Consider the following 8,994-nt stretch of genomic DNA (forward strand, 5'->3'; position numbering starts at 1 on the left):
CATCATATGAATCTCCATTTGTTTTATCTAAAAAGAGGCGTTCAGGACATTATATTAAAATTGTGCTGTACTGTGCCAGGATAAAATGCAACGACTTACTGCGCTCTGCTGGCAGCATTCGAAAAAAATAACTCGTTTTGCTGAACAATAACTTGTTCCGTAGGCAAGACACGTTGAATCCAACATTGTTCCAATTTGTAAAAGTTTTAAAGTTTCCTTTGTCTTAACAAAAGAATATGTACCTGTACCTGAAAAGTATCTGTCACTTCAAGTACTGGACAATTACAGCCTACTACAGAAAACACACAATTGTGAACAAAAGAGCCCCAAGAAAAATGGAGAGAACATCAGACTGTGCCGTAGACACATAGCAACAGATATTTAGTTGTTTAATTACAGCAGTATTAGGGATTCAGCTTGCAGTTGAAGATTTACTATTCTTAGTAATCTGAAAAGCTCAGAAGCAAGTTTTGAAGTCTCTGGATAAAAACATTTGTTAGCTGTCCAGCATGCACTGCATTAACTGCTCTGTCGCTTTCAGGTAACTTATTCTGACCTGTGGACTCATGAAATTCCCCATCCGTCCGTCCGTCCATCCATCCATCTTCAGATACCTTTGAACAGGGTCACAGAGTTGCTGGAGCCTATCCCAGCTGCTATATGGCAAAGACGGGGTACACCCTGAACAGGTCGCCAGTCTGTCACAGGCTCACACACTCACCTTGGGAAATTTGGAGATACCAAAAAACCTACAAAGCATATTTCTTGACTGTGGGAGGGAACCAGAGAAAACACACGGATGAACGAGGAGAGCATGCAAACTCCACACAGAAAGGACCCAGCCAGGATTTGAACCTGGGCCTTCTAAGAGATACCCACTGCACCACCGTGCAGCTCTCAGGAAATCTCATTACTGTGAGTTATGGTAAAGATTTTTGGAAGCACCAACACAAAATGATGCTTTAATAGTAGTTGAATGTACTATCCAGCAAATGTTTGTTCTATTTCAATGATCAACACTGATCTCATTGATTTAATTTTTACTTTTCTGCAAGATTAAAAACTTTGTTTAACAATCTGGACAACGTATAGTTTTCTCATAAAACTTTAACCATTCTTAGAATTTCAGCTCCATACTTTCTGCAGTTTTTAAAAGAATTTCTCATAAGAGTTGACAGAGAAGTGACATTATATTAATAAGCAAAACACCAGCAAAGGATTTTGAACAGCAATTGTTACTAAACACTTGGAAGCTAAAGGAAGTAGAAAACTACAATAAAATCTTAAAATAATGACAAAAAAAGTGATTTTACAATGAGTGCTTCATAAATGAGACAAAATAATGAAGAATTCTTTTTCATGTGAAAATGACTTTTTTTTTTAAATTGCTCATTAAAGCAATGTGCTGTCCTTTTAAGAAATCATCAAGGATTTAAAGGATTCAAAGGGGTTTATTGTCATATGTACAGTAAGGAAACAGGTTTCCCTGTACAATTAGGTGCTTTGCTATAAGGTTAAAGGTTAAATAAAAGCCTCACATTATTATTGGTACCTAAAAATGCAATACATGGATTGTTAATTCTTCTAACCTTCTAATCCTCTAAGCAATATTTATCTTTCATTGTGGAATAGAGCCTTATTTGAAATTAACCAAGTTTATACTCAAGGAAATTCAGCTTTACAATAATGATTTAATCAATAAATCTTCCGTTTTTTCATCCATCCATACATACATGGGCCTACAATTTAAAAATTTTGTGTTTTTTTGGCCTCTAAATTTATTCATTTTTTTTATTTTCTCAGTGTAAACAAACTATTCTAATCAGATTTACATTTCAATGTTTTGACCACCAGAGGGAGGCAAATGCAAATTGATTAGTTTATTTTCTTGCAGAAAATTGATTAGTTTATTTTCTTGCAGAAAATAAATCCTTTTTGAAATGTAAAACTATCTTACCACTAAACTGTCCAATTAGGAAACAACACTTACTGACAATCAATTTGACATGTTTTTCATGCTAGTGGAATAGACGACAAGTGGAAACAATCAAGGATTGGTTCTGCAAGTGGTGACCACAGACAATTTCTCCGTCCTGATGTTTTCTGGCTGATGTTGTGGTGACCTTTGAATCCTAACAGTGTTGCCGGCATCTAAAACCATACAAGTGGCCCAAGTAGTGCAACTCATCCAGGACAGGGCATAAAGGTTTGCTGTGTCTATCAGCTGGGAGTTGTGCTTACAGCACAACAGGTGAAAGCAGGTTCACACTGAGTTGGTTGTCACAACTTAACCATCCATGCATTGCTCATACGCAAAAAATCTTTCAGCAGTCATTCCTGCATAAAATCGAAGCTTGTAGTTTTGTCTTTAAATGTATAACTGTAATGTATATCTCTTTTGCTTTTAGAAGTCATTTCAGTCAGACAACTCTTGCAGTAAGAAATATTTATTTGACATTTTTCCACATTCTTTAAGTTGGCATTCACATATTTTCGTTTGGCATAAGGCTCCGTTCAATTCCATAAAACTTCCATAAAATTCCATAAAATTTCCATAAAACTTTCGGGTAACAAAACCCCCAACACTAAAATCATCCAGAAGAAGAGGAAATGTGAATGTATAATCAGTGTGTAATAAAATGGGGTGTGTTTTCGGCAGCATTCCATTTTCATTTCATTTCCCAGTATGACTGCTATGTGTGACCCGGCACCATTGACCGTTTGGGCCGCCCCCGTTCGAGTACAGCGCCACGAAGGGAACATGCTATCTAGTGGATCTGCTATGTGTGACCCGGCACCATTGACCGTTTGGGCCGCCCCCGTTCGAGTACAGCGCCACGAAGGGAACATGCTAACTAGTGGATCTACTATGTGTGACCCGGCACCATTGACCGTTGGGCCGCCCCCGTTCGAGTACAGCGCCACGAAGGGAACATGCTATCTAGTGGATTTGCTATGTGTGACCCGGCACCATTGACCGTTGGGCCGCCCCCGTTCGAGTACAGCGCCACGAAGGGGACATGCTATCTAGTGGATCTGCTATGTGTGACCCGGCACCATTGACCGTTGGGCCGCCCCGTTCGAGTACAGCGCCACGAAGGGGACATGCTATCTAGTGGATCTGCTATGTGTGACCCGGCACCATTGACCGTAGGGTCGCTCCCGTTCGTGGAAACCACTAGAGGAACATACTATCTGAAAGAGAGAGGGAAAGAAATAAAAGGGGAGCCAACATAAAATTACTTATACGTGATCTTAGAACGTAAGCTCACTTCCGCAAAACGCTGTGCAGAACTATAATTTAAACCGCCAAACAACCCGTATGATACACTAACTTAACATCCAATCCAAAGCTTCCGATGGCGTATGACATGCTTAGCCATTATTGGAACTTCTATTAAACCAAGAACAAGTTTGATGGCCATAAACTCTTCCATTTTGGCAACTATATATACACGCGCTTAAGTAACATCCATTATTTCGAAGCTCCCAACGACAGTACCACGAACGAGCTTAATAGCCATAATTTTCTCCATTTGGCATACCAATTATAAGCGCTCAAGGAACATCCATATAATGAGGTTCCATCCCAATATTAAGAACGAGTTCAACGCCCATAATTACTATGCTTCTTTGGCATACTACAAACAAATGAGCTTAAGAACCAGATTCGAGCTCCTCGCAGACTATGATACAACTTAGAGCAACCTAAATTTTGAGGCTTCCACCTGGCTATAATTTTCTTTTAACATCTATAATCGAATAATTTACATTCATTCTGCGGTTGACATTGATTAATTAATTCAGTCAGAAGTGTCATTGGAATGCAGAGGAGGTCCAACGCCCGTCACTTTCAGTGCAGCAATAGGTACGTCGAGCAGTCATCATTGCAGCACCAGATCAAGGAATGCATGGGTGACATCATTTCCTGGAAACGGAGAAGCTGATCGGGGCGTAGGTGTTCGCAGGCTCAGGATGCGATGCATAGATAAAAACAAAGCAGTATCAGTCTTGACAAGAATATATAAATAACCCAGAAACTGATCAGTTTCAAAACGATTGAGATAAATTAAATAACAGTGCTTTTAAAAAACAAATCTGAGAAAGTGAAATTTAGTAGATAGTAAAGGTAAAGACCCATTGTGGATTTATCGCACCCTAGAAACCACCATAATTACAAATTCCAACAGTGAAATGATAGTGAAATATATGACCTGCACGAAATCTTAACACCAATTTTTTATATATTCCAATGATGAGAAAAGTAACCTTTGACAGTTTCAGAGGGACGCACCTTCAGGAGGCCATCGAGGAGTAGTAGATGGGAAGAGTAGCCAAGGAGATTTGTAGATGAGGAAGGTCAACATCCCACATGGCAAAGGATTACAGCTCGGCTGGATTTGATGCCTTGTATTTGATATAAGTGGTTCTCAAATTTTTTAATTAGCCAAGGGCGACTGGATACTGCAAAAGAGAACTTGAGAGCCATGAGGGATCATAGGTTTTGATAGTATTTTTTGCTAGACTGAACCTTAAGCATTTAGAGGCGGAGTATAACAAGCCTCTAAATGGGGATGCATCTAGCAGAGTGTCATCTGCTTAAAAAAAGCAGATAGAAGACTGACTTGTGGACACAAGATTTAACTCTTGAACTAAGCTTGAGAGCGCAAGTGATATATATTTCCTACGGTCAGGGTAGAAGTTGCTCAAGGTGTTATTTAAACATTAACCAAGTCAACCGATGACACAATACTATCATTTAATATTGAAACAGCCTTAATATAATCTCCAAGGATGAAATAACCGGACGACCCCTTAAGAACCATCAGAGCCGTAGATTCTGGCGGCCGGACAAACACAAACCACTCTTCTTAAATCCTTTTCCCCCAAACCAGAAGGCGCAGACTCAGGAGAACAAGTGGAGGGAGCCTGAAGACACAACAGGTATCACAAAACCACTCCAGGCATAGAGAGGGAAAGATCAAACAAAACACGAAAATCCAGAACAGGAACACGTGGCCCAGGATCGAACAACCCAGAACAAGAACACAAGATGAACGGATGACCATAGGACCAAAGCTACAGCAAATGTCAGGTGGCCCAATCATTGACGAATCATATCCAACCAAAATTTGAATAAACGACATGCTGCACAAAAGCTAGAGATGACATAATGGGGAGAGACAAGCATCAATGAACCACCCAAATCTATAGAAGAAAAAGAATCCGGACGGGTGGAGGACCGTACATTATAGATAACGTGGAAACCCAATTTTGAAAATAAAGTTTTTTCACAGAGATTCAAAAGACCAGGGATACAGAGGAAAGTTGGCCACCAAGAAATCATCGATAACATGCAAAATGAAGGGCACCCATCGCCTACAAATATCCAGTACAGGGCGATAAAGTCGATTTTTTGAGGACTGCCACGACAACGGAAAGGTAAACCGGCAAACACCTCGAGCGCCAACTGAAGGCCAAGAGACGCCACTGAGAGGCATAGAGGCAGAACAGTGAGACCATCAGTGACAGTCATCCTCAGCCTTATATCGCGTTCGGAGGAAAATCGTGGAGACAGCATGGGGAGCCGAAGAAAATGTATACTAATCCTGAAGGCGCATGGGGAACCAGGCCACTGATGCCCAGAAGATTAACTGCGAGGCGCTAACAGGTCCAGATCAAGTCACGTCAACCTGAACACTTCCTAGGGGCCACCCTCAGTGGCGGCTTTGAAAACGATGCCCCGGAAGAATCCATCACACAGCCCCCACAAACCTCCAACCAAACTAGAGAGAATAACAAATTAACTGTCCAGCCGAGAAAACAAGGCCGCGACGAGACCGACACACTCACTAATGCGGCCGACGCAAGTCCCTGAGGACAGGGCAGGACCCACTGGGGTACACAGAGCGGGGAAAAACAGGCGAAGCAGAACCAGATGCAGAATGTGCGGGGGCAACGAACGAGGATCGCTGAGTGAATAAAATGAGCCATAGACGCTGCATAAGAGAGACCAATCATAGGGAAAAATGTCCACAGAGCAGAGACGGGTCCAAGAGACACTGATTCACATTCTAACTAACCAGCAGCTACAACAACGAAGAAAACAAACAGAAGAAACGCCATAATAATAAAGCCAGCATCAAATTAAAGATAAGATTTACACACAGCTCCCAAAGAACAAAACAGCAACAGAAAACAAATGCTAAAAGCCACGATAAATTCAGCCAGCATGAGAAACCTGTCCAAACGAGGACTGCCAGCCTTCACAACCACAGAAAGGACCCCACAACCCCTGAAAAAAAAACAACCGGACGACACAGAACTACGCAGCAGAAAAGGAATCAGAAGCGCATCATGAAGGACCCGGAGTCAAAACCACAATTCCCAGGGTCCTTAGGGGCGTGACGTCACCGAAGTAAACAGGAAGTGAGACGCAGCCATAGAAAACCACACGGGAAAAGTACCGCACGACGCTCACCGTGGATAATTGGGGTGACCACGGCAGACGAGAAGACCCGGACTACTCCTGATCGGGGGGCACGGACATCCAGAACATCGCGGAAAGCACACCCCGTGCAGATGCACGCGACTGCGGCGAAACGAACGCGCTGTGCGCCGTCAGCCGCCCGCGGATCGGAGGAGAAATTAAGGAGAGCAGACGCGGCGAAACGAAAACCCCACATCAGAAAGATGGGGATCATCCATCCGAAGGACGGGGGAACACAGCAAGACGCCGAAAGAGACGGAGACCCGCGGCCTCGGAGACCGGCGAAGAATGAGCGCTGAAGGTAAGAAAGAATGAACAACTGCGCACCTGGCTTAAATAGGACGCTGAGCAGGTGAGTTAATTAACTGAACCGCCCTGGGGTATTTACCTGAAAACACTGCTTCGAGTATCTGCCCGAAATACGATAAATCGTCATTGTAACAAGAAGTAATGAACCATCAAGTACATCCTGGTAAAATGTGACAACCAACCCCTAGAGAATTTCAATAGAATTTCAGTGATAAATTAGGATTTTACAAGATGATGTGTAAAATTGTTGTTTTTAAAGATGAAAACTTCAAATTAGTTTATTTTATGAATACCACCCCTACAATTGTTGTCATCAATGCCCCTCATGTTTAAATAACCATTAATTTCCATTACTATTTAGTGTGTGGTTATGTTGTCAGCACATGTAATTTTGTAAAGTATAAAGTATGTACAAAGAATATTTCATTGGTTTGAGCGGTGTACCTTCCGGCCTTACTGTTGCTTTGAACAGCTGTTTATCATAAACTGATTGTAACGAAAGAGAATCAGGTCATTATGCTATGGATTTTACTGGATGTTTTCAGGTTCAATGTGCAGGAATGCTGATAGGAGCAGAGGGCAGTGGTCCACTTGATCCTCACACAACTCCTCCTGGTTATTCGACTGCAGCTGTGTGTTTCAGACTGTTGGGGTCTGGGTATGACTGGGCAGTCAAGCGTGAGAGCTGCAGAGCATGCAGCTTGATAAAAGGAACTGCTCTGGATTCAGTATGACATGTGTGATCAAACTAGTTTTTTGAAGTTCTGCAGTGAGATCTGGAGGCCTCGTAAACATCTCATATGCAGAATGGTTTCAAATGAAAACTAGCAAGCAGATTACATCAGAGACCACAAAGAATTTGACTAAAGGTCTAAGCATTTAGTGGCAAACTAAACTCTGTTTTAAACAGGTTGTGATGTTGCTGAGGATTCAATATTCCCAAAAAGAGTTTTTTATGTTTTTCAATTGAAATGACAAGGAAAGACACCTTCATGAACCACATAAACACTGCTCCAAAATTTTAGAATTTTTCTTTATTAGCAAGAAATATGTTTTTTAATGTTAGCATCAGAAATGCGGAACTCAGTCTCAGGGCGGGAGTTACATGCGCATTTACTAACAGAAAAAAACTTTTTATCTTTTGAATATAAATGCAAAAATAAGCTTCTGTTAACTAACCAAATTATGAAAATGAGAAGCAAAAGAAATCCCCCAAACTAAATTTTCATTTGTATTTCTTTTCCAAAGTGCTAATGAAGCTCTTAATTCTGTCACATTTTAATTAGATGTATTTTTTAAGGCTTGGTGTCAGACAGTAGGAAATTAACATTTTGCACCTTGAAAGAAAATCTGGATGTCTTCTGATTATTTATTTCCTCCTTGAGTTTCTCTTGTTTTAATGCTTCGCATCCTTTAAAACACCAAGCAGCCGTATGAAGAAAGTCCTTCGATGAAAGTCATAAAATGTTTTATTTCCTCTTCCTGCTGAAGACACAGACTTTCATTGACAGTCGTGAGTCATTTTAAGAAAGAATTTATAGTACTTTTTCATTTTAAAAGTAATTATGAGGGCAGCTTGCATATTAGACACCAGGATGGTTGTTTGTGCTTTCAGCCCTGCTGGAGTCCAACATGCACCGGGTATAGGTCTGACTTACTGCCAGATATGCAAACCGAGCTCCTGCCCAGTCATGCAAAGACCAGACAGCCCTCAGTAAGGCTCCCCAGACCCCATACTCCAATACTACCCTCCACAGGACACCACGGGGGATGCGGTCAAACGCCTTCTCCATATCCACAAAACACATGTGGACTGGATGACAGAACTCCCACGAACACTGGTCCACTGTTCCAGGACCAGGACGGAAACCAAACTGTTGTTCTCGGATCTGAGGTTCGACTATCAGATGGATTGTCTTCTCCAGTACCCTGGCATAGACTTTCCCTGGACGGCTGAAGAGTGTGATTCCCTGGTAGATGTACCACACCCTCCAGTCCCCCTGCTTAAAAAAAGGAACCACCACCCCTGTCTGCCAGTCCAGTGTACAGTTCCCGACTGCCACGCCACATGTCTCTGTGAAGCTGCAGAGACGTGTCAGCCAAGACACTTCCACAGCATCCAGAGACTTGAGGTACTCAGGGCAGACTTCATCCAGACCTCATGACATAACACCGCTCGGGTTCAGATCAGGGAG

Source organism: Oryzias latipes, chromosome 24 (genome assembly GCF_002234675.1).
Source record: "Oryzias latipes chromosome 24, ASM223467v1".
In the NCBI taxonomy this organism is placed as follows: Eukaryota; Metazoa; Chordata; class Actinopteri; order Beloniformes; family Adrianichthyidae; genus Oryzias; species Oryzias latipes.